The following is a 24596-nucleotide window of genomic DNA, read 5'->3' on the forward strand; positions in this document are numbered from 1 at the left end:
GCCAGGTCATTCGTCATGTTGAGTTCTTGACCTAGGTACACATAACTTCTGCATTCTGAGATGTTTGTTCCATTGAGGGTAAATGGAACATCAGGAACTAGTCTATTTCTTATGAACATTGTATTCATGAGATTCAATTGCAGTGTGACCCTTCCACAGTCATGGTTGAAGTTGGCCAGCATTCGTGCAGTTTGGCTAATGTTTGGTGTTATTAGAATGATGTCATCAGTAAATCGAAGGTGGTGCAGTTGCCGACATTTCCTTCACTCCCATTCTTTCCCATTCCTGTCATTGCATTGAGGGTAGCATTGAAAAGTTTCGGTGAAATGGTGTCGCCCTGCTGAACCCCTCTCTTATATCGATGATCACTTCTTTGTAGAATGGTGAGATCCTGGTGGTAAATCTATAACAGCTCATGGAGGATCCTGATGTATTGAGTTTGAATGCCCTGTTTGGCTAGGGCTTCGATGACTGCTTTAGTCTCAACAGAATCAAAGACCTTCTTTAAATCAATGAATGTTAAACAGAGTAGCATCTTGAACTCTCATGAAACCTCAATGGCTTAGTCACCATGTGGATATGGTCAATCATGCTGAATCCTTTTCGGAACCCAGCTTGCTCTCATGGTTGTCCTTCATCTAGTGTACTGCCAATCCCATTCAGGATAACTCAAGTGAATAACTTGTAGATGAAGGACAACAGGCAGATTGGGCTATAGTTGCTGATGTCATGGACATGGACATCATCAGTTGCCTTTCTTGTACAACAGGATGGTCCTGCTGGTTTTCCATTGGGGTGGAAACTTGCATTCATACAGGTAGCATGTGAAGAGCTGAGCCAATGTATTGACGAGTAAGGGAGGAAGATTCTTTAGATGTTTGGGTCTGACCTTGTTCTGGACTGGGTGCTGTATGCTTCTTTACTGACAAAATGGTATGTTGGATTTCGGAAGGAAGAATGCCGGGAACGACATATCCATCCTGTGGAATTTTGTATGTGGGCAGGTGGATGTAGCTATCAAAGAGATCCGAGCATAAGTTGTGCATAACCTTTTTCATTGTCCTGGAAAATGTGATAGATCCATTAGGACATCGAAGCGCAATCATCTTGGTCTTTAACTTGGTGAAGGACAGGTGGGTTTTGCAAATACTTTTCCTGGCTTCTGCTGCGTCTGCCAACACTACTGCTCTTCTCTCTTTGAGGTCTTCCTTTATCCTTTATCGCTTCTCTGCACAGCTTTGCAAGCTCAGATGTTAGCTTGTGATTGCCTGAGGCTTGCGCCAGACCACGTTGACAAATGAGCTCAAGAGTTTCTTGAAGACAGGTGACTTTTTGTGGCTTTCTTTCTCTCTGCATTCTTCGCACAATCATGGAGGTGCTGAACCAGTCGATCGTATTCTTCATTGATGTTGTCAACGACAGCATCTTCCCATATTGCTGCAATAGTGCCAAACAGCTCCCAATTGGTGATCATTCTGGGAGTTCTCTTCTTGAATGTGCATCCCTTTCTCCCCACTCCGTGAAGTAGAATTTCACATGAAGGAAACGGTGGTCTGATCCCATTTGGAATTTTGGGACAACAGCAACAGGCAAAACTGTCGATTGAATATGATGTGGCCAATTTCATTGTGGATCTGTCCAAAGGGAGATTCCCATGTCCAACGTTTAGATTAGGCCTTCTGGAACTGCGAGTTACCATGGATGGTCTTGGTCAACATGATGAACTCAGTCTCTCACCCTGTTCATTCCATTCTAGGCCATGAGTCCCACTGTGGAGTTCTTCAGGTGACATTCTAGGTCCTATCTTGGTGTTAAAATCACCGACAATGTCCTTGTAGAAGGTGTGGTCTTCTTTATAGAACTTCTCCAGCTCCATGTAGAACTTCTAAATTTATTCTTTGTCATAGTTGGATGTTGGTGCGTAGATGATGAAGATAGAAACTGCCAGCAATGAGCCACATCTATTCAAACATAAGCGTCCGATTAGGTTGTTAGGCATATCAATACTCATGGCTAAGTTCATGTTGACAAGGACACTGACATCACCCATGCCTCTACTGTCACATGTTCTGAGGAATAGTTCTTCTCCAGTGTCTAAAACGGCATGATGTGATTGATGCCTTCTCATCTTGGTCAATCCAATGACATCGTACTTGATCTTCTGCACGTCCACCATCAGATCCTCGATGGATACTTCTGATGCCAGCGTACTTGCGTTGAAAGTGCAAACAGTCATTTTAATCCTTCTTCGTTTTGGCAGTCTAGTTCATCCCTGAGATTTTATTAGCTTCTCCTTGTTCATCTTTCTTAATGCTGCCATATTGGGGGCTCTTTCAGCATCAGGGGAATGAGGCACATTTTTGTTACTGTTTTTGGCATATCAAATATGCCATAGGTAACTTACCAGGCTCTGCTGTGTGAGATACTCTCCATAGCTTGCTGGGCTCTCCGAGAGGGATGGAGGCTTTTAGGGTGGCCTCTAATTGCCATTGGTTCATACCATATTTGAACCCCATGAAATATGGTGCAGTAACTATGGAAAATGGGTTGGAAGTGTTTATGATGTATGGCGTAGCTGCCCTGATGTGTCTCATGGGTGTGACCCTGGGTGACCGGAGATTGGAGGAAGCAGGCAGAGAATCTTTCTTCCTGAGTCCCGTTGAGCCTAGAGTCCAAGGTCACAAAGATCCGCATAACCTGGTTCTGTGGGACTTCGCTCAGCCCAAGCGTCCGGAAAGCAGCCTGGAGCGTGGCGGTGGTTGGTTATTTTAGGCAGTGTAATTTAGTTTTGATAAGAGCAGGGTTTCATGCTCAGATTCCAGCACGACCGCCTCCAGCAGAGCATCACCTTCCCTCCAACATTATCCAGGATGGCCCCCACCCCACTCCCCTGGCCCCTGAAGTGATGCGCTTCCTGCTTGAGGCCAGTTCTCAGTTTCCATTGCCTTTGGGCATTTGCTCGAGATCCAGTTTCTTTTTTAATTATTATTCAACCACTGGTTCAGCCACAAATAGGAGATCACGTCACTGTGTTCTCTCTAGTGTGGGTGAGGCTTGTGTACTTCTGTAGCCACTTGTGCTCCCACTCAGGTCAGCTCTGTAGTTCTCTGGGCATGGGCGAAGGGGGCAGGCGGGAAGGGAGGTGCCCTGACTCTCTGGCCTCTCGAGCAGGTGTGTCCTTTCATTCGGGTGGGTTAGTGTGCACAAGCTTTGCGTGCAGAAGGTGAGACCCATCTGCCTTCGCTCTGCCTGCTGGGCACAGACCCAGCGTCAGGAACTCCGTGACACCCAGGGTCACCCACACGCACACTCACGTTCATGCCAGGAAGAGCAGAGGGAGATGGAGCTTTCTGTTTGCCTTTCACTTGGACTTCTGGTGCAAATACAGTAGTCCAGAAGCAAAAGCCCCGCCGCAAACGTTTCTGAGAGTTAATATTTTGGTAGGTTTTCTTTCTTCTCTGAGTAGTCAAAGATACCTGATTTAGTCTGTGCACATTTGTATCCATGTGCTCTGATGTTTCATTGACATTTTTATAATCTCCTTGGTAATGACGCTAGGTCTTTTTCAGGGAGAAGCTAGATAGATACACTAGGCTATTTTTGAAGCTGACAGGATATTTTCGTGGCTAACCTGTAAGTGGCAGCTCTGGAATAGATTAATAGAACTGAACCCGATGACTTAGTCCACAGCTCTGCAGAGGGAGAAAGCCTATGCCTAAAATTCCAGGGAAATCACTAGAAAGAATGGAATGATGAAGCGAACGGACTGAATGGAATAACGCATTTTCAGAACAGTTGCCAAACCTCACCTCAGTGCAGGATGTTGTAGCACAGGAGTCCTGAGAGGAGTTGGCCAGGGAGTTCTGCACCTGACCTGCTGAGAAGGTTCTCACTCCAGGTGGCCTGGGGCCCTCACACTCAGTCTGCAGCTGTCTGGTTCACTGTGTGTTCTGCTGTACGTTTAGATAAGTGCATCACCATTAAAATGCACCTGCTGTCCCTACATGCTCAGTTTCTTCAAACTGTTTTCATTTTCAGGTTCTAGGATCATTGCAGTGATTGTTTTAATTGTAGGTAAGTATCCTGACTTTGACACCATTTAGAGCAAAAATGCCTTTGCAGGCTGGGAGGTGAGTCATCGTTCAGGTAGACAGGCCTGACACAGGTGAGACCCCTGGCATTGCATGCCCCTGTGCAGTTACTGGCCTCTGGGCACTGCCAGATGTACCCTGTACATTTTTCTTGTTTGGGTTAGGGGTCTGACAGTGATAAGCCCTTCCTCCTGGCTCTGAGCTCAGAAATCTTTCTTAGTTGGACTCTAGGATCATATGCCTGGCTCAGCCGTGTGGAAGGAAAGTGTCCGACCCTCTATAGTACTTCTCCCACCCAACCACTTCAGGGTTTTTAAAACACTCTGTGGGCCTGGAGAGGGTGTGCAGTGTCTTGGGGTGGCAGCTTTGCAACTGGAGGGTGACAGGACCTGGTGCCCCACATACACTGAGCACAATTCTGCAAGCCTGCAGTCTCTGATCCCGGCACTAAATAATTTCCAAATACATTGCAGAGTATTCTGTGTAAGCAAGTTCACAAAATTGGGTGCAACCCTTGGTGAACACCACAGCAGGAGGTATGACCCCTGGACAGTGAGCAGCATACCCATGTCCCAAGAGCCTTAACTGAGAGTGTGACCCTGGACGTCCATGACCCATGAGCTGTAACTCAGAGTGTCACTATGGACAGTCCAGGACCTGAGCGCCTTAACTGAGAGTGTGACACTGACAATCCCAGACCTGTGAGCTGTGACTCAGCTGTGACTCAGAATGGGGCCGTGGTGAGCACACTACCTGCAGCACACAGGAACAGACTCTCCGTGAGCTCCCTGCTGAGTGTGCAAGCACCGTTCCTTGGTGCACGGCACCAGCAGCAGCCCAGCAGGGAGAGGGGCCGGAGCCATAGTATAGTAAGTGAGACGCCTGCTATCCACACAGCTGACCCGGTTCTCTCCCCGGCACTGTGCCTGGTTCCCTGAGAGCCCACAGAGTGATCTCTGAGCACAGAGCCAGAAGTAAGCCCTGAGCACTGCTGGGTGTGACCCAAAAAGAACAAACAAAGTGAAGGGACGGGACGGATGGGTGACTTAAAAATACTGTTCCAGGGAATCGGGGAAGCAGGTGGGTGGATGAGGAGGTAGAGAGCCGTGATAACATAAGGACACTGGGCATTCTGGTGATGCGGAGATATGGGAACCATGTGCAGTGACCGAACCACTAGAGTCAGCTCTAGTGCAAACATGTCACCCAGGTGATAGAAGCCCGGCACGGGGGAGGCCCTGAGTTCAGTCCCTGGCACAGCACATCCCTGGAGCAGCGCCATGTCGAGCGGTGTGTCATCCTGTAATGTTCTGTCCATTCCCGTGGCACCTCTGGAATGCAAGAACACAGCTCAAACAGTAGGAAACCTGGCTTCATGTGGCGGTGCTCCCTGAGTTGTATTGCCTATTCTAGTCTGTCCTCTCTGTCCACTTAGTCACCAGCCCTGGGGAGTGTGTGTCTGCGTGGTGACTGCTCACAGGACTCTACCACATATGCTCTGGACATTTGCTTGATTGAGACTAAGGAGGGGTCTCTGATTAAGGGGGCTCTGTGATCGAGTCTAGGAAGTGAGGAGTCCACTTGGAATGCAGAGGTGTTTGTGTTTAAATAACAATTACCTTTCATTTCTTCAGCTGTATTTTGAGTCTCTATAACCACTTTCCGGATTTACAAGTCATTGTTTCCTGATTTCTTATAGTTGTTGCTGTTATACTGGCCAGCCTTGGTGTGTACAAGAATCTTCAGAGCAGGAAGAAGAGGTAAATTACTGAAGCATGTTTCTTCTAACTTCCTGCTCCATCTCACTCCTCAGTGCTCTGCAGCCGTGACCTGTCGCTGTGATGTGTCGTGTCTCTTCAGACTGCCTGTGTTCATGTGCATTTCTGTTCCCAATAGTATGTCATGACAAGGCAATCCGCAGTGTTGCTTCAGCTAATTCTGACTGCCAGAGAAATTTCTGTGGGACTTGAAGTTTTGTTCTACAGGAAACCTTAGACTGTCTGGACGCCCCTACCTGTCCCCCATCCTGCCAGGCACACTCAGTTCTCTCTGCTGGACTAGAGGCCAAGACCAAAGTAAAGTACAGAGGCTGGGATAGGTACACCCACTGCAAGGTTTGTGATGAGGGCTTTCATTTGTCCTTACAACTTCTCTAGTTTAGGAAGTTATGTTGGTGTCTCACTCACAGCTCATTTGATCGCTTTTGTCTTTTGTGTCCTTTGGTCTTGGATCTCCCTCTATGCTCTTTTGTTCTCTTTGTTTTTTTATCTTTTTTTTATTTTTTTGTTTGATTAGTGAATCACCATGAGGTACAGTTACATACTTACAAACTTTCGTGCTTGTGTTTCGAGTTAGGTACTCGAGTACCTAACCCTCCACCTGTGCCCATTTTCCACCACCAATGATCCCAGGATCCCTCCCATAACAACTACCCCATCCCTCCCCACTCCCCACCGTTCCTCTGTGGGAGGGAATTCCCTTATGTTCTCTCTCACCTTTTGGGTGTTGTAGTTTGCAGTAGAGGCATTGAGTGACCATTGTGTTTGATCTATAATCTACATTCGGCATGCATCTCCCAACCCAAACGAGTCCTCCAAAAACCCTTTACTTGGTGTTTCCTTCTCTATCTGAGCTGCCTTTTCCCCCAGCATTTGAGGCTAGATTCAAAGCTGTGAAGTAAACCTCCCAGTCTTTAGATGTTAGTCTCCCATTCTGATACTTTATATTTCACAGATGAGCGCAATCTTTCTATGTCTGTCCCTCTCTTTCTGACTCATTTCACTTAATATGATATTTTCCAGGTTGATCCATTTATATGCAAATTTCATGACTTCATCTTTTCTAACAGCTGCATAGTATTACATTGTGTAGATGTACCAGAGTTTCTCTAACCAGTCATCTGTTCTTGGGCACTCGGGTTTTTTCCAGATTTTGGCTATTGTAAAGAGTGCAGCAATGAACATACAAGTGCCAATGTCATTTCTACTGTACATTTTTGCCTCTCCGGGATATATTCCGAGGAGTGGTATTGCTGGGTCAAGTGGGAGCTCAATTTCTAATTTTTTGAGAAGCATCCATGCTCTTTTCCAAAAGGGTTGAACCAGTCGGCATTCCCACCAGCAGTGAAAGAGAGTCTCTTTCTCCCCATGTTCATGCCAACACTGGTTGCTTTTGTTCTTTTGGATGTGGGCCAGTCTCTGTGGTGTGAGATGGTATCTCATTGTTGTTTTGATCTGCATCTCCCTAATCATTAGTGATGAAGAGCATTTTTTCATGTGCCCTTTGGCCACTCAGATATCTTCTTTGAGAAATTTTCTGTTCATTTCATCCCCACATTTTCTGATGGGATTGGATGTCCTCTTTTTGTAGAGTTAAACCAGTACCTTGTATATCCTTGATATCTACCCCCTATCCAATGGGTATTGGGTAAATATCCTTTCCCAGTTTGTAGACTGACTTTGTATTTTAGTCACTGTTTTTTTTTTTTTTTGAGGTGCAGAAGCTTCTTAGTTTCAGATAGTGCCATTTGTTTATCTCTGTTTCTACTTGCTTGACCAGTGGCATGTCATCTTTGAAGATACCTTTAGCTTCAATGTTGTGGAGGGTTTTGCAGACCTTGTCTTCAATGTATTTTATGGATTCTGGTCTAATATTTAGATCTTTAATCCATTTTGTTTTGATTTTTGTACATGGTGTTAGGTAGAGATCTGAACCTATTTTTTTGCATGTAGCTGTCCAGTTTTGCTAGCACCATTTGTTAAAGAGGTTTTCCTTGCTCCACTTCACATTTCTTGCTCTCTTGTCAAAGATTAGATGATCATATATTTTAGGGTGTGTCAGGATATTCCACCCTGTTCTATTGGTCTGCAGCTCAGCCTTTGTTCCAGTACCATGCTGTTTTAATTATTACTGCTTTGTAGAAGAATTTGAAGTTGGGGAAGGTGATGCATCCCATCTTCTTTTTCTCAAGAATTGCTTTACCTATTTGTGGGGGCTTATTGATCATATGTATTTCAGGAGTGTTTGTTCCATTTCTTTGAAGAATGCCAAGGGATCGCATTGAATCTTTACAATGCTTTGGGGAATATTGCCATTTTGACAATATTAATTCTTCCAATATATGAGCAGTGGATATGTTTACATTTCCTCGTGTCCTCTTTTATTTCATGAAGTAGCGTTTTGTAGTTTTCTTTGTACAGGTCCTTTAGCTCCTTAGTTAAACTGATTCCGAAGTACTTGATTTTCTGAGTCATGACTGTGATCAAGATTGCTTTATTCATGTCACTTTCTTCTCTCTCACTATTTGCATATAGGAAAGCCAGGAACTTTTGAGTATTGATTTCATAGCCTGCAACCTTACTATACAAGTCTACTGTTTCTAGGAGTTTCTTGGTAGAGGTTTTAGGGTTCTCTACGTATAGTATCATTTCATCTGCGAATAGTGAGAGCTTGATTTCTTCCTTTCCTACATGAATGCTCTTAATATCTTTTTCTTACCTAACCGTTATTGCAAGTATTTCCAGTACTATATTGAACAGAAGTGGTGAGAGTGGGCATTCTTATCTCTTCCTTGATCTTAGAGGGAAGGCTCTTAGTTTTTCCCCATTAATGATGATGCTTGCCAGAGACTTGTGGTAGGTGGCTTTGACTATATTGAGGAAAGTTCCTTCAATATTCATTTTGGCGAGAGTTTTCATCATAAACGGGTGCTGGATCTTGTCAAATGCTTTCTCTGCATCCATTGATATGATTATATGGTTTTATCTTTTCTTTTGTTTATATGATGGATTATGTTTATTGATTTCTGAATGTTAAAATATCCTTGCATCCCTGGGATGAATCCCACTTGGTCATGGTGTATGATCTTTTTGATGAGTTGTTGAATTCTATTTGCTAATATTTTGTTAAGAATCTTTGCATCTGTGTTCATCAGGGATATAGGCCTGTAGTTTGTTTTGTTTGTTTGTTTGTTTGTTGTTTGGTAGTGTCTTTGTTTGCTTTTGGTATTAGGGAGATATGAGCCTCATAGGAACTGTTTGGGAGAGTTTCTTTTTTTACAATTTCCTGAAAAGCTTGAAAAGAACTGGCAATAAATCCTCTTTAAATGTTTGGAAAAATTCACTAGTGAATCCATCTGGACCTGGGATTTTGTTTTGGGGAAGACTTCTGATTACAGTTTCAATTTCCTTGATATTAATAGGTCTATTCATGTATTCCGGATCTTCTTGATTCAGCCTTGGGAGATTATAGGACTCCAGGAATTTATCCATTTCTTCTAGATTCTCTTGTTTCGTGGCATACATACTTTCAAAGTAGTCTTTGATGATTTTTTTAAATTTCTTTGGTTCTGTTGTGATGTCCCTCTTCTCATTTCTGATTCGACTTCTCTCTCTCTCTCTCTCTCTCTCTCTTCTCTCTCTCTCTCTCTCTCTCTCTCTCTCTCTCTCTCTCTCTCTCTCTCTCTCTCTCTCTCTCTCTCTGCTTTTTGGGTCACACCCGGCAATGCACATGGGGTTACTCCTGGCTCTGCACTCAGGAATTCCTCCTGGTGGTGCTCAGGGGACTGTATGGGATGCTGGGACTCAAGCCGGGGTCAGCCGCGTGCAAGGCAAACGACCTACCCACTGTGCTATTGCTTCAGCCCCGCTCTTTGTCTTTCTTTGTGAGTCTTCTAGTGGTTTTTTCAATCTCGTTTACTTTCTTGAAGAACCAACTCTTGATTTCATTGATCTTTCGAATTGGTTTTTGAGTTTTCATGTCGTTAATTTCTGCTCTAAGTTTTATTATCTCTTTCCTTCTGCCTGGCTTGGGCTCCTTTTGTTGGTCCTTTTCTAAGACCTTGAGTTGTGAAGTCGGGTAACTTATGTGGGCCCTTTCTTCCTTCCTGAGGAATGCTTGCGGAACTATAAATTTACCCTTTAACATTATGGCTTTAGCTGCATTCCAGAAGTTCTCTGGTAGCTCATGTCTTCATTCTCATTTGTTTCCAGGTATCTTTTGATTTCTTCCTTGATTTCCCTTCTGACCAACTCATTGTTCAACATTGAGTTGTTTGATTTCCAGGTGTTTGATTTGGTTTTCTGCATCTGTTCATGATTAACTTCTATCTTCAGTGCATCGTGGTCTGAAAAGGTAGTTGGTACAATGTCTATCTTCCTGATTCTGTTGAGGTATGTTTTGTGGCCCAGCACGTGGTCTATTCTGGAAAATGTTCCATGTGCACTGGAAAAGAATGTGTACTCTTTCCTCTATGCCCTTTTAATTCACTTGATTGCAGTAAGAGACATGAAGCTCAATGGGGAGGTTTGGGGATAAGTTTAGCGAACCCCTCAAGTCACTTTGTGTTCATGTCTAGAACATAAGAGAGTGACTTGGGAAGGAGAAAAGCACAAATAACATGTCTTCTGAGGAGAAAGGGATTCTTTAAGTGGAACTTGAGTTTTAGTGAATTGCCTCATAATTCAAAGAAACACATGTGTCAGTCCTTACAATCAGGCTGAGAATCAGTCCAGAGGCCTAGGCTGAGATTTCTAGGCCCCTTTACTTGTTAACTTAGAATTTCTCACTTTTAGTGATTTTTCCCCCTGTCCCTTCCTCATTAACTTTGAAAGTAAAAGTAGTCAATTTTATTTATTTTTTTTTACTGGACTTTTTTATTTATTTATTTTTTTAAAGAAATATTTTATTGAACCACCGTGAAAACAAGAAAAAAATACAAAGCTTTCAGGTTTAAGTCACAGTCAAATACTGATTAAACCACCATCCCTTCACCAGTGCACCCGTTCCACCACCAAGAACCCCAATACACCCCCCTCCCACCCCACCCCCCATCTAAGTAGTTGATGATATTCCCATTATTCTCTATATATATTGAGTACATTTCATATTTCCATACAGAACTCACTATTGTTGATTGGAAATTTTCCCCAACAACAACAAACAGGCCTGCTGAATAAGCATCATCTAATAATTTCTCTTCCTTGGTAAAAGTGAAGACTTTGAGTCTGGGTTTTGGGTTTCTAATATTTTAGCTCAGTTCACAGTCAAAATGGATGGCTGCAAGAATCTGCTCTGGTGCCAAAATGGGTTAGGAGACCTCAGGATCACAGTCAGTAGGCGGGAGGCTCTGCTTCTCGTGCCGCGGCTCTTGGTTCATCTCTGGGCGGAAGGCGCGCCGGGAACACCCCCCCTCCCAGGATCACCTACAGGCTACGTCACTAAAGAAAGTCCTACCTCCTGGTGGAGGGGTCTTAGAGGGTGGCTCTCACCACGTGGCTGCTGCCGCTGCCACCATTTTCGCTCAGAAAAATGGGGTGGAGAGGGAAAAAAATCCCTCCCCGGGCTGCACGAGGTTGTAGTTCAGTTCACAGTCAAAATGCATGGCTGCAAGAATCTGCTCTGGTGCCAAAAATCAAAGTAGTCAATTTTAATACATATGAATATTCATGATCTTACGACGCAGTTTCCTTTTATATTAACCAGAAGCATTGTACTTGCTAATAAAAGTATATTTTTCTCGTGTAACATTCTCTTCCTCCTACAATATCTCTTGGTTATCTTTATTGTTTTTATGTCCTCCTCTTAAATACCCATGTGCCTTCACTTAAATATTAAATTTGACATTAAAAACACATTATATACTTCTTTTATTCACTCTTAGAAGTATACTTTAAAATAATGTACATAACAGCATGAGTAGAAAATACCGTGAAGAACATTTCCACAGAAATAACTTCTCAAGAATCAAAAAGAAAGAAACAAATTACAGAGTACCTAGAAAGCAAGGAATAAAATGACAAGTCCCTACCTAAGTGACTCCTTTAAACGTAATAGGCTGAATTCTTGGCCAAAACATAGAGTGACTGAACAGAGTTAAACAAACAGAAACTGAGGCCTGCCTGGACACTGCCTACAAATACCCACCTCGGATATAAATGCAAACGACACCAGAGGGTAAAGGGCTGGAAAGAGATGTGCACAGTGTCACATCTGGGGTGTTTGTCAGACAGTACAGAGTCCAGGAGCAGGGGAGCTGTGTGGGTCTGGACTTTCAGTAGGAGACACCCAGTGTTCTGTGCAGATTTTCCAGTTATTTTTTGTTACTTCTGTCACTATTGTGAGGGCCCACCCAGGGGTGCTCAGGAGCCTGGAGCAACACCAGGGCCCTGGGGGACACAGGGCAATATCTGACAGCACCGTGTAGGGCTGGAATTGGGCTCTTCTTGCTTTACTGTGTGACACTCTTCATGGTTTAGAAACACAAATAATTGATCTAGTCTCAATAATGGACGAAAATAAGACGAAACAAAAATTTTTTAATTTGGCTTTAATTTGAAAGAATTTATTTTTGGAACTGCATGAAATAAGCAAGGAGAGCATTTCAGGCAAGTGACAAGAACCCCCACAAAAGAGAGACCCAGGAGAGCTGGTGAACCAATGGGACTTTCACACCCCATGTGTTAACTTGTGATTTAGAGTAAGTTGTTCCTCAGTTCCTCATGTTCATTATCCTCAGGCAGAAAGAAGACCAATACCCATTTCATAAGATGTATTTCTTTAGGGAGGATTATTTGTCAATTCAAACAAGCTCAGATCATACTCTTCACCTTTAAACCCCCCTTTCTGGGCCAAAAGATGGCCAGGCAGGCTGGAATCATGCTTTGCATGAACAGGAGGCCCAAGCACGATCAGGAGCAAGCCTGGAGCATCACCAGATGCGGCTAATAAACTCACAGGGCTAAGCCCAGTAAACTCTCTCTGTGTCACATTCTGCAGGTGTGTAATTATGTCCATGGCTCAGTCCTTTGACTGATAGCAATGGGGTATGGGAGTGGTGGCAGGGGAATAGCTGTGAAGCCGCAGGGCCCAGGACTACTACACCCCACCCTCAACCTCTCCACTCTGTCCAGGAAAAATCCGGTTGACTTGTGTAACTGCTGAACATTCTTTTCTGAATGTCATTTTGGCCTGTCTCTCTTGAGGGAATGGGTGGGTCATAAGCTGAGTTATTTTTGTGACAAAAAAAGCTTCAGAAAACCTGGCGGCAGGGCCAGTAGACTCCACTGTCCCAGCGCAGAAGGGAGGGTGGCATGTGCCCATGTGTAGAAAGCTGATAAGCCCTGCCTCCTTCCTTTAGCCGGGAGACACTGCAGGGCCCACAGCCTTATGGCAGTGATGGCATATGTTGTTTGTCAGTGTTTCCTGAGCACCTGGGTGTCAGGAACTGGTCTAGTGTCCATTAGCCATCAGTCTGGACAGGCAGGCCCCTGCCCTGTGAAGTTGGCCCCCTCACTTCCTGTCTAAGCAGTTGTGACTGGTGACATCATCTGGGGCAGGGAGGTGTGAGAGGAGCAGAGGGGGTTCAGAAGCCAGTGATGGGGTCAGCAAGGCCCCACCCTGGGTGTGGGACAGTGAGCTCGTGGCTCTGGTGGGGTCTGTCTTGGTCTCGTTTTCATTTCTGCTGATGCCTTCTTCAAGGGCAGGTTCATGCTGTGCCTTATTCAGAGATGGGCAGGACAGTAACTGGGGGTCCTGCTGCCAGGTGCAGAGCACATGGTCTCCATTCTTTGGCTCAAGTAGACCAACAGTGTTATCGGCCACCACAGCTGCTGATATGGCAGCTGCTCCTGACATACCACACGCAATGCAGGCTGCCGCCTCCACACGCAGGCACACACGTCACAGGAGACAGTCTCATCTGTGCTGTTCCGGCTCCCTTGACAGATTCATTTGTTTCCAGGACACAGCCAAGACCTCTGACTGTGCTGTTGTTCTGTACATGAGCCCTGGGAGTTTGGTGTCTCTCTATGCTCCACTACTGAGCACTGCCCCCTTCACACACCTCAGGGTTTCACTTGTGCCACCATGGGTGGCGAGGCCCCAGGATCTCCAGTGCTACACTTCTCCCCTTCAATGTTCCAGGCCTTCCCTCCTGGAGATGCAGGTCGGGCACTATTTTCACCATCCATCATGACTGTGTTGCAGTGATGGCAGAGGTTGGCAAGAAGCTACACCAATGGGACCAGGAACTGTGGCACTACAGCACGCCAAACCCTGGAATGTGGAATCAGGGGCATTAGAGTCACGAGTTTTCAAAGGAGACTCTCAGGCTATCATAGTGGAGTCAAGAGCCAGCAGCTGAGGCTCAGGTATGTGGATAACTGGCCGGCCCAAAGCCAAGCCCTCTGCATAAGTTCATGCACCCAAGAGTCTGCCTCTGCCTCTCAGCTTTGGAGAAATTAAAAGCCAACCTCCTCAGTAGAGGGAACGAGACGTGAAGAAGCTGGAAAAACTCTTCCACTCGTGCTGGGAAATTGGTGAGCACACATGAGAAAAGGGCCCCAAGCCCCTAACGCAAGATATTCATTCAAAATGCATTAAAGACTTGGCATTAGACCTGTGCCCACAGAGCTCTATGGAGACTTGTTGGAAGATGTTCCCTGCTGCTTGGCTTTTATTTCTACTTGGAGGAGAGGCTGGAAGTGGGTGTGAGGCAATTGGAGATTCTGGGAACTGGTGGGGATGGTTTTACAACAGCAGTAAAAATGCAAGGAAGTCCCACTACCCTCATGTGTGGAGCGACACCATCTTCATCTCCAGTAACCCCCTACTGCTGTCTCTAGGGGTCGCAGCAGAGGCCTGAGGTGCCAGCGCTGTCCCCGTGGGCTTGCTGCAGTGTCCCTCTGGTATGGGCGGTAAGAATTCTAGAGCAAAGCAAGTGCAGAGAAGACCCTGCCCGCACCAGTGATCCATTAGCTGTGCTCTAGTCCAAAGACACTCCCTGGTTTGGAAAAACGACAACAGCAGCAGAAATCAGCAAATACATTTTGGAATATGAAAACCAGAGATAAGTCTTCAATGATTTCAAACAACTCATGATGGCCATTCCTGCAGAGTGATGACCTTAGAGTACATAATGGGGCATTGATGGACAAGTGTGTCGACAATGGCTTTGTGCCCAGCCCTGTTGGCACACTCTGGATCTCCATGATTCAAGCGATCCTCTCCCTCCTCCTCCCTGCTCTTAGTTGTTGCACTTTTGTTTCTTGCCGCATCTGTAAAGGGAACAGTGGAGGCCTCCCAGGAGTGCTCAGGTCCCTCCTGCAATGCTCATTCTGCTACGCAGACCATAGGGTACATGGACAGGGTCCACCTCACACGTGCAGGCACACTCCTCCAGCTCTCTCCAGCCCATACAATGAGGATTTTATTATCTTACCTCAGTACTGCTAGTGACTGCTCAAATACACATACTCTAGACCACACATGATGTTCTTTTCTTTTGGGGGGCCGGGGTATAGGTTGGGCTTGGGGGCCACACCCAGTGGTCCTCAGGGTTTATTTTTGACTCTGAGGTCAGAGATCACTCCTGACAGGCTCAGGAGACTATGTGCAGCATCAGGGATGGAACCCGAATCATCTGCACGCAAGGCCAGCTCCCTGCCCACTGTGCTCTCTGACTCCAACAATCTTATAAATGAGGTTCCAGATAGCTGGAGGCGGCCCCTGTGGGTCTCTGTTCTGGAAGAAATGGCAGAGAGGAGCCATTAGCATCAGGACCAGGACCTCAGACAGGATCAGACATTGAAACTCACTATGGGAAAATCTCATGGAGAGGGGCCTGGAGAGGTGGAGGGACAGGGGTCCCCTGTCCAGTAATAGAGGCCACAGCACACCCTGTTTGAAGGGAGATTGGGCCATATTATGACATTCTTCTCACAGTGTGTGACTCATGGTGAATAAATAGTAACACTGGTGACACTGATCACTGGTAATGGCCCCTGCTGACCACTGAACAGGAGCCAGGAAGCATGGCCCAGGCGGGAAGGACTTTCTGCTGGAGGAAAAAGGAAACAGGTGCTGATGGAGTGTCCTGGGCACACGCGTGTTCTGGTGACAGGAGACAGCTGCTGTCAGACCTGCTGCAGGGCCAAGGGCAGAGATAAGCAGAGCAGGAAACAAGGCTTGCCCCAAGCAGAGCCGGCCAGGGAGGACGCGGGTCAGGAAGGAGCCGGTGGCTCGCAGCAAGCTCCCACTCACCTGTCAAGACATGAGGTCAGCCAGGCACAGCCCGAGTGGAGACAGAAACCAAAGCAGAATACCTCCCTGTGGGGGCAGAGCAGGGCCTGATGGGGCAGGGGCCAGAGAAAGGGCAGAGAAACAGCAGGGACCCCACAGCCTGTCATTGGCTGCAGGTCCTCTCCCAGACCCCAGGCTTAAAAAAAAAAAAAAAGAGAGAAGTGGTGAGAGTGGGCATCCTTGTCTTGTCTTGTCTTGTCTTGCCTTGTCTTGTCTTGTCTTGTCTTGTCTTGTCTTGTCTTGTCTTGTCTTGTCTTGTCTTGTCTTGTCTTGTCTTGTCTTGTCTTGTCTTAGAGGAAAGGCCCTTAGTTTTCCCCCATTGATGATAATGCTTGCCATAGTTTCGTGGTAGATGACTTTGACTATCCTGAGGAAAGTTCCTCCAAAACCCATTTTGGTGAGAGTTTTTTTTTATCATGAACGTGTTTTGGATCTTGTCAAATGCTTTCTCTGCATCTATTGATATGATCATATGGTTTTTATCTTTATTTTTGTCGATATGATGGATTATGTTGATTGATTTCCGAATGTTAAACCATCTTTGCATCCCCGGGATGAATCCCACTTGGTCATGGTGTATGATCTTTTTGATGAGTTGTTGGATTCTATTTGGTAGTATTTTATTGAGGATCTTTGCATGGGTGTTCATGAGGGATATTGGTCTATAGTTTTCTTTGTTAGTGGTGTCTTTGTTTGCTTTTGGTATTAGGGAGATATGTGCCTCATAGAAACTGTTCGGGAGGGTTCCTGTCTTTTCAACTTCTTGGAAAAACTTGAGAAGAACTGGCAACAAGTCTTCTTTAAGTGTTTGGAAGAATTCGCCAGTGAATCCATCTGGACCTGGGCTTTTGTTTTTGGGGAGACTTTTGATTACAGTTTCGATTTCCTTGATATTTATGGGCCTATTCAGGTATTTCAAGTCTTCTTGGTTCAATCTTGGGAGATTGTAGGAACCAAGGAATTTGTCCATTTCTTTTTTTTTTAATTATTTATTTATTTAATTTTTTTAGTGAGTCACAGTGAGGGTACAGTTACAGATTCACACCTTTTCGTGCTTGTTTTTCCCTCATGCAATGTTTGTGAGCCCATCCCTCCACCAGTGTCCATTCTCTACCACCAATGAACCCAGTATCCCTCCCGCCCCCCATCCTAGTCCCCCCACCCCACCCCACCCTCTGTGGCAGGGCATTCCAATTTGTTCTCTCTCTCTCTCCTTTTGGGTGTTGTGGTTTGCAACAGGAAAATTGAGTGACCATCGGAATTCGTCCATTTCTTTTAGGTTCTCTTGTTTTGTGGCATACAAATTTTCAAAGTAGTCTCTGATGATATTTTGAATCTCCTCGGTTTCTGTTATGATGTCCCCCTTTTCATTTCTGATCCAGTTTATTAGGGTTTTCTCTCTCTCTTTGTGAGTCTTGCTAGCGGTTTATCAATCTTATTTATTTTCTCGAAGAACCAGCTCTTTGTTTCATTGATCTTTCGGATTGTTTTTCAGGTTTCCATACCATTAATTTCTGCTCTAAGTTTTATTTATTTCTTGCAAACAATGAGGCAGAGGAAAGGGACATGAAAAAAGCAATCCCGTTCACAATCGTGCCCCCACAAAATCAAATACCTTGGAATCAGCTTAACTAAAGAAGTAAAGGACCTCTACAAAGAAAACTATAAAACGCTACTCCATGAAATAAAAGAGGACATGAGGAAATGGAAACATATCTCCTGCTCATGGATAGGGAGAATCAACATTGTCAAAATGGCAATACTCCTCAAAGCATTATACAGATTTAACGCGATCCCTATAAGGATACCCATGACATTCTTCAAAGAAATGGATCAAGCAATCCTGAAATTTATATGGAACAATAAATGCCCATGGATAGCTAAAACAATTCTTGGGAAAAAGATGATGGGAGGTGTAGTATAACATAGCCTCTGATGTTTAAATTTATTGGGTTACTCCCGTTACAGTGCTCCCATTCCTCTGTGTTTATTTGTAGCTTCTTTCTTAGTGTTCTGTTGACTTGTAAATATTGTTTATCTCTTCTCCTTGAGTCCTTTGCATAGTTTATTCAGAGCCATGTCCTTTTTGTATAGACACAAGAACACAATATTATGCTTTTGTAACTTGGGACTTAATTGGCTTCGAATATTATTCATTCCCGGGCATCTGCTTTCTCCACTTATGCCTCAGTTGCCCTCAGTTCCTAGCACCCAAAAGCAAGGTCCCGACGAGGGACGGGACGGATCCAGGGCAAGCGGTGAGTTATGTGCTACCCTGGCATGGAGATGGACCTGGCCAAAGTGCCTAATTCTTAACTATAAGTTAAGAGCTTGATCATGGGCAAATGCTGTCATGATCCAAAAGTAATGATGAGACTAAGACCCTGCTAGGGATAGGAAAGACTAATCTGGCCTGAGCACTGTAGTCTGAGATCGAGATGGCCCCAGGAGAGCAAGTCTATAAGCTTTAATGCATTTCTTATTGTGTCCATACAAAATGATTAATATTATGAATGCTTATATGTTTGCTGGATGAGGAGAAGAGAAACACATTCATGGGACTCCACCCTTGGGTGGATCCTTCTGCTGAAAGAGAATCAGTCCTAGGAGAAGCATCCCCTAAGGGAAAGGAATCTTACCCCTATTGAGTGTGACCACACCTATGTGGAAGCCCCAACCCCTCATGCTGGGGGGATTTAACTAGGCTGTAAGAGTGGGTTGGGGGGCCAGATCCACAGATCCAGAGAGAGATCCAGAGCCGTGAGAGAAGCTGAGAGAGAGAATGAAATAAACTGATTGAGCAACCAGTTTGGCCTTCTTCCTTCTGTTGCCTGCCCTTGACCAACAGCCACACACAGCGGTTCCAGATCACCAAACTCACGTGGGCGGTGAGACAGAGCCGCCCAGAGAGCCCGTGAGTGCACACGCCTGTAGGCGTACCTTAGTATTTTACAGGGAGGCATCACCCTCCCCAACCTTAAACTTCACTACAAAGCGGTAACAATTAAAACAGCATGGTACTGGAACAAAGGCAGAGCCGCAGACGAATGGAACAGAACGGAATATCCCTACACACAACCCCAAATGTATGATCATCTAATCTTTGATAAGGGGGCAAGAAATGTGAAGTGGAGCAAGGAAAGCCTCTTCAACAAATGGTGCTGGCATAACTGGACAACCACATGCAAAAGAATGGGCTTAGACCTCGACCTGACACCATGCACAAAAATCAGATCAAAATGGATTAAAGACCTTAACATCAGACTACAATCCATAAGGTACATCGAAGACAAGATCGGCAAACTCTTCCCGATATTGAAGCTAACAGTATCTTCAAAGATGACACGGAACTAAGCAATTAAGTAGAAACAGAGATAAACAAATGGGACTATATTAAACTAAAAAACTTGTGCACTGCAAAAGACACAGTGACCAGAATACAAAGGCAATCTACAGAATGGGAAAGGATGTTCACCCAATACCCATCCGATAAAGGGATGATATCAAGGGTATATAAAGCACTGGTTGAACTCTACAAGAAGAAAACATCTAACCCCATCAGAAAATGGGCCAAAGAAATGAACAGAAACTTTTCCAAGGAAGTTCCAATGAATGACCAAAAGGCACATGAAAAAATGCTCTGCATCACTAATCATCAGGGAGATGCAGATCAAAACAACCATGAAATACCACCTCACATTACAGAGAATGGCACACATCCTAAAGAACAAAAGCAACCACTGTTGGAGAGGATGTGGGGAGAAAGGAACCCTTCTGCACTGCTGGTGGGAATGCTGACTGGTCCAGCCCCTTTGGAAAACAATATGAACACTTCTCAAAAAATTAGAAATTGAGCTTTCATTTAATCCAGCAATACCACTTCTGGGAATATATCCTGGAGAAACAAAAAAGTATAGTCAAAATGACATCTGCACTTATATGTTCATCGCAGCACTGTTTACAATAGCCAGAATCTGGAAAAAAAAACCCGAGTGCCCTAGAACAGATAACTGGTTAAGGAAACTCTGGTACATCTATACAATGGAATACTATGCAGCTGTTAGAAAAGATGAAGTCATGAACTTTGCATATAAGTGGATCAACATGGAAAGCATCATGCTAAGTGAAATGAGCCAGAAAGAGAGGGACAGACATAGAAAGATTGCACTCATCTGCGGAATATAAAACAACAGAGTAGGAGACTAATACCCAAGAATGGTAGTATATGATACCAGAAGGTTGACTCCATAGCTTGTAAACTGGCCTCACATGCTGGGGGAAAGTCATCTCAGATAGAGAAGGGAAGACCAAGTAATATGTGATTGGAGATCCGGTGTGGGAAGGGAGATGCAAGCTGAAAGTAGATTAGAGACTGAACAGGATGACCAATCAATACCCCTATTGCAAATCACAACACCAAAAAGGAAAGAGAGATATCAAATTGGAATGCCCCACCACAGAGGCAGAGTGGGGGGGACGGGATGGGGTGGGGGTGGAAGAGATACTGGGTTCATTGGTGGTGGAGAATGGACACTGGTGGAGGGATGGGCTCTCAAACATTGCATGAGGGAAAAACAAGCAGGAAAAGGTGTGAATCTGTAACTGTACCCTCACTGTGACTCACTAATTAAAAAATAAATAAATTTAAATTAAAAAAAAAAACTTCTGAGAGTTCTCTCCAGATAATCACTAGAGGAGTTTCCACCTCATGGGGTTATTCTCATAAAAGCTAAGTCTATTGCAAAGTAAACAATGGCAACTTTCCATACAACAAATAAATATGAAAATTCAAAAAAAAATAGCGTTCTGGGCCAGAAAGGAAAAGCCACCACAGCCTCTGCCCGCAGCCTTGGCACCCTCGGGAGGCAGCTCCAGCAGGGCTCAGGGGGCAGGTGGGCCTTGTTGGCTGAAGTCAGGAGGGGAATTTGGGCTGTGGAGCGCAGAGAGGGGGAGCTCTGGGAGGCTGAGAACTGACTCAGTGTTGAATGCCATCACTTCCCACGTCTACCCAGGGAAGGAGCAGCGACTCAGAGGGCCAGGCAGAGGGTTGCCTGGGGCACTAGGACCAGAGTGCAGCCTCAAGCCCCGGGAGGAAATCCTTCATCCCAGCACTGCGCAGGACCCAGGACAATTGCAGGCCAGTCTTGGTGGTCCTGGGAATATGATCTCTTCCGTCTCCCCTCCCCCACTCCCTGCAGCTCTGGGAGTCCACTCGAGTCTAGGGAGCTGATCACTCAGCTGTGCGCCTTCTCCCAGGGGGTTGCCCTCCCCAGAGAAGGGCCACTCCTGCCAGCGTCTGGTCCAGTCCCGCCCAGACACGAGGTGGGGGGAGGGGGGAACCTGCACCTGCTAGAAGCAGGCAGGCCTGATGGACCAGGGTTGCTGAGAGCAGCTGGAGCTCAGTCCTGGCCCTGCCCCCTGCCCTGGCCTGGGCTCAAGCCCCTCTTCCTCAGCTTATCTGCATCCCTGAGAAGGCAACTCCTCTGGGCCAGGGCTGGGGGCAAGGCCGGCAGTGGGAGCCCAGGTCAGCTGCAGAGTCAAGGGCTCCAGCTGCTCTGCCACCCACTGCCGCTGGGCCCCAGGGTGGGCGCTTCTGGGCGGGGCGAGCCTTTCAGCACCGCCCCCAGGGAAGCTGTAGAGGGGATGGCCTAGAGGGACTGGAATAAATAGATCTCGCCCTAAGCACCTTCCCCTAGTCCCTGGTTCCTTTGGAGCACCTGGGACTCCCTGGAGTCTGCAGAGCCTGAGACCCCACAAGAGCTGGCGTGCACAAGGGGGGCATGGGGGTGCCCTCAGCATGGCCAGGCAGGCTGGCCCACGAGCTCCTGGGCTAGTCTTCCACATGTGGTGGGCATGGTGGGCATGTAATGGGAGGGTCAAGTTTCACCTTGAGCAGTGGCTCCCAGAGGCGACCATCCCCTGAGCCAGCCAGAGTTGCTGGGCAACAAGAGTAACAAAGGCAAGTTCCAAGAAGTTCATTAATGCCTCAGCTTTGGGGCTGTGCCAGCTGAGAGGATGCCCCAGGGGCCGCCTCCTCCTGCTGGCCTCCCAGCTGGCCTCCTGTGAGCCCCAGTACTGGCTGGAGGGCAGAACTCAGGACCTGCAGGGCTCAGGCCTTGTGTTTGAGCAGTGTGTCTTACCCAGGATAATTTACAGTGACCTTGACTTCAACTGTCTGTGTATTTTCCTGTCCTTGTGGTCTCAGGCTGGCCCCGGGCCAGGCCCCAGTGGGCCTCTTCTCTGGCCTCAGGCATTGCATGCCATTATCTCCCACTGGTGTCTACAGAATCTCTAATCTGACATGTCACTATGGCTCACATCAGTTCTGCTTTGGTCTTCCTGGGCACTCAGTTGATGGACAGAGACTGGCCACACATGGGCTTTCTCTTCCAACACTGCTGAGTCCATGCACAGCTCTGAAGGGTCAGAGAACTTGAAAGCAGAAGGCCTTTCTTCCCTCCAGCACACACTCTCAAGGGAAGCCAGATATGCAAATAACAGAAGCTCAGGACGTGGGAGCTGGTCTGCCTGGGGGTGGGAGCAGACCCCCATAGAGACATGAGTGGGGGACACCAGGAACTGGCTCGAAAGATGGATGCTTTAGGTTTCCATCATACTTTTCTCTCTAGAAAACAGATGTATAGGAAGAAGATGGCAGAAACTGCAAGGAACTCAGTAGCCAGGCCTCCGGGCTATTCCCACTAAACACAGTTTTCTTTCTCTGCACCTGCAATGCTAGCAGTTCTGTTCACACACACAGTGCCTGGTGCAAAGTGTAGGAAGCACTTGGCAGGTCAGCCATTTATTTCTACTCCAGCAAATGTTCTCTCTGATCCTTCTTAAAGAATAGAGCCTCAATCCAAATGAGTGGGAGGGAGAGTTTTGAGCAAGTGCGGGTCAGCCCAAAATGGATCAGATTCTGCATGCCTCTGGGTCAGAAGTACAGGGTTCCAGGAACTGTGTTTGGTGGAAGAAAGTTGCTGACCACTTCCAACCTTGTCTGCAGAAGACCAGAACCTCATTACAAAATCTAAATGTTGACCAACTTGACAGCCCATTCTTCTGATGGTGAAACAGGAAATGTGTTTTCTGCCCTCTGGGTCTGCAGATATTCAGCCTTTCACCTCAGCTCCAGGCCCAGGGCCCTTGGAAGTTCCCCATAACTTGGCTCCTAGGTGGGTTCTGGTCACCAAGGCATTGAGTCTGCCAAGAGACTTGGAATTGTCTGACCTGAAATTTCAGAGTAAATGCAGCAGGGCATGAGCTCATCCCTCACACCTTCATACTGAAGAGACCACCATCCCCCTAAAAGTGTGGTGTTCAGGGAGACCCTGGTGGTGGTCACTCCAGATTCTGGAGTGTCCCTCAGCAGCACAGGAACAGAGTTGGTCCCCCCTCACACCGCTGTGAATCTCAACTGTTCCCTTAGCAGATCAGTAGGCATGGAGTGAAGTGTTTCCTGTGCCTGCGGGCTGGGGAGAGACCCTACTGGCAGCTCCTTAGAAACTGCAGCTTCTGCCTCTAGGTCCCTGCTCCTATGTGCAGGACCTACAGTGGGGTAACAGGCGGCTGAGCCAACTCCAGATTTGTGTGGGCATGAAGTGTTAGTTCTAGGTAAGAGAAGCAGAAACTCCCCCCCAACAATGAACCTGTAGAATCCCCAAATGCTCTGAGTGCACAGACCCTGTGGGCATGAAGGGGTCAACCTGTGACTTGTGGCATTGAGAAACTAAAGTCTGCATTTTACTTTTATGTAATGAATCTGGGTGGAGTGATAGCACAGCAGGTAGGGCGTTTGCCTTGCACGCAGCCAATCCGGGTTCGATTCCTCCATCCCTCTTGGAGAGCCAAGAGTATCCTGCCCGCATGGCAGAGCCTGGCAAGCTACCTGTGGTGTATTCGATATGTCAAAAACAGTAACAAGTCTTACAATGGTCTCCATTGTAACGTCTCGTTACTGGTGCCTGCTCGAGCAAATTGACGAACAACAAAACGACAATGCAGTGTGATAGTAATGAATCTATGTACAAATTTAAGCAGCTGTTTGTGGTCATGTCTGCAGCATGGCACAAAGTCCCAGGTGGGGGATGGTGTGGCCAGTGGATAGGACTAAAACCAGTCTAGCATCTCTCATTCTGTCCGCTCATGAGCACAGCGTTTCAGGGCTGAGGGCTCAGACTCGTCTCATCTCTTTAAGAAACCTAAGGAAGCTACCAAGAGAAGGGTTGACCAAACTGTGTCTCAGCCAGTACGCAGGATGCCACAGAGAGTTCATGCTCAGGAATGTGGCACGTGATCCCCATCACCACCAGCGCTCACAGCTTCACAGAAATCACTGTTTTCTGGGAGCAGCTTTGCCTTGACAGAGCCTTCGGGAAAGTTTCTGAAGGCCCAGACTTCTGTCTCTGGCACTGGGGCTAGACCCTC

The sequence above is a fragment of the Sorex araneus genome, chromosome 2 (genome assembly GCF_027595985.1).
Source record: "Sorex araneus isolate mSorAra2 chromosome 2, mSorAra2.pri, whole genome shotgun sequence".
NCBI classification, from domain to species: Eukaryota; Metazoa; Chordata; class Mammalia; order Eulipotyphla; family Soricidae; genus Sorex; species Sorex araneus.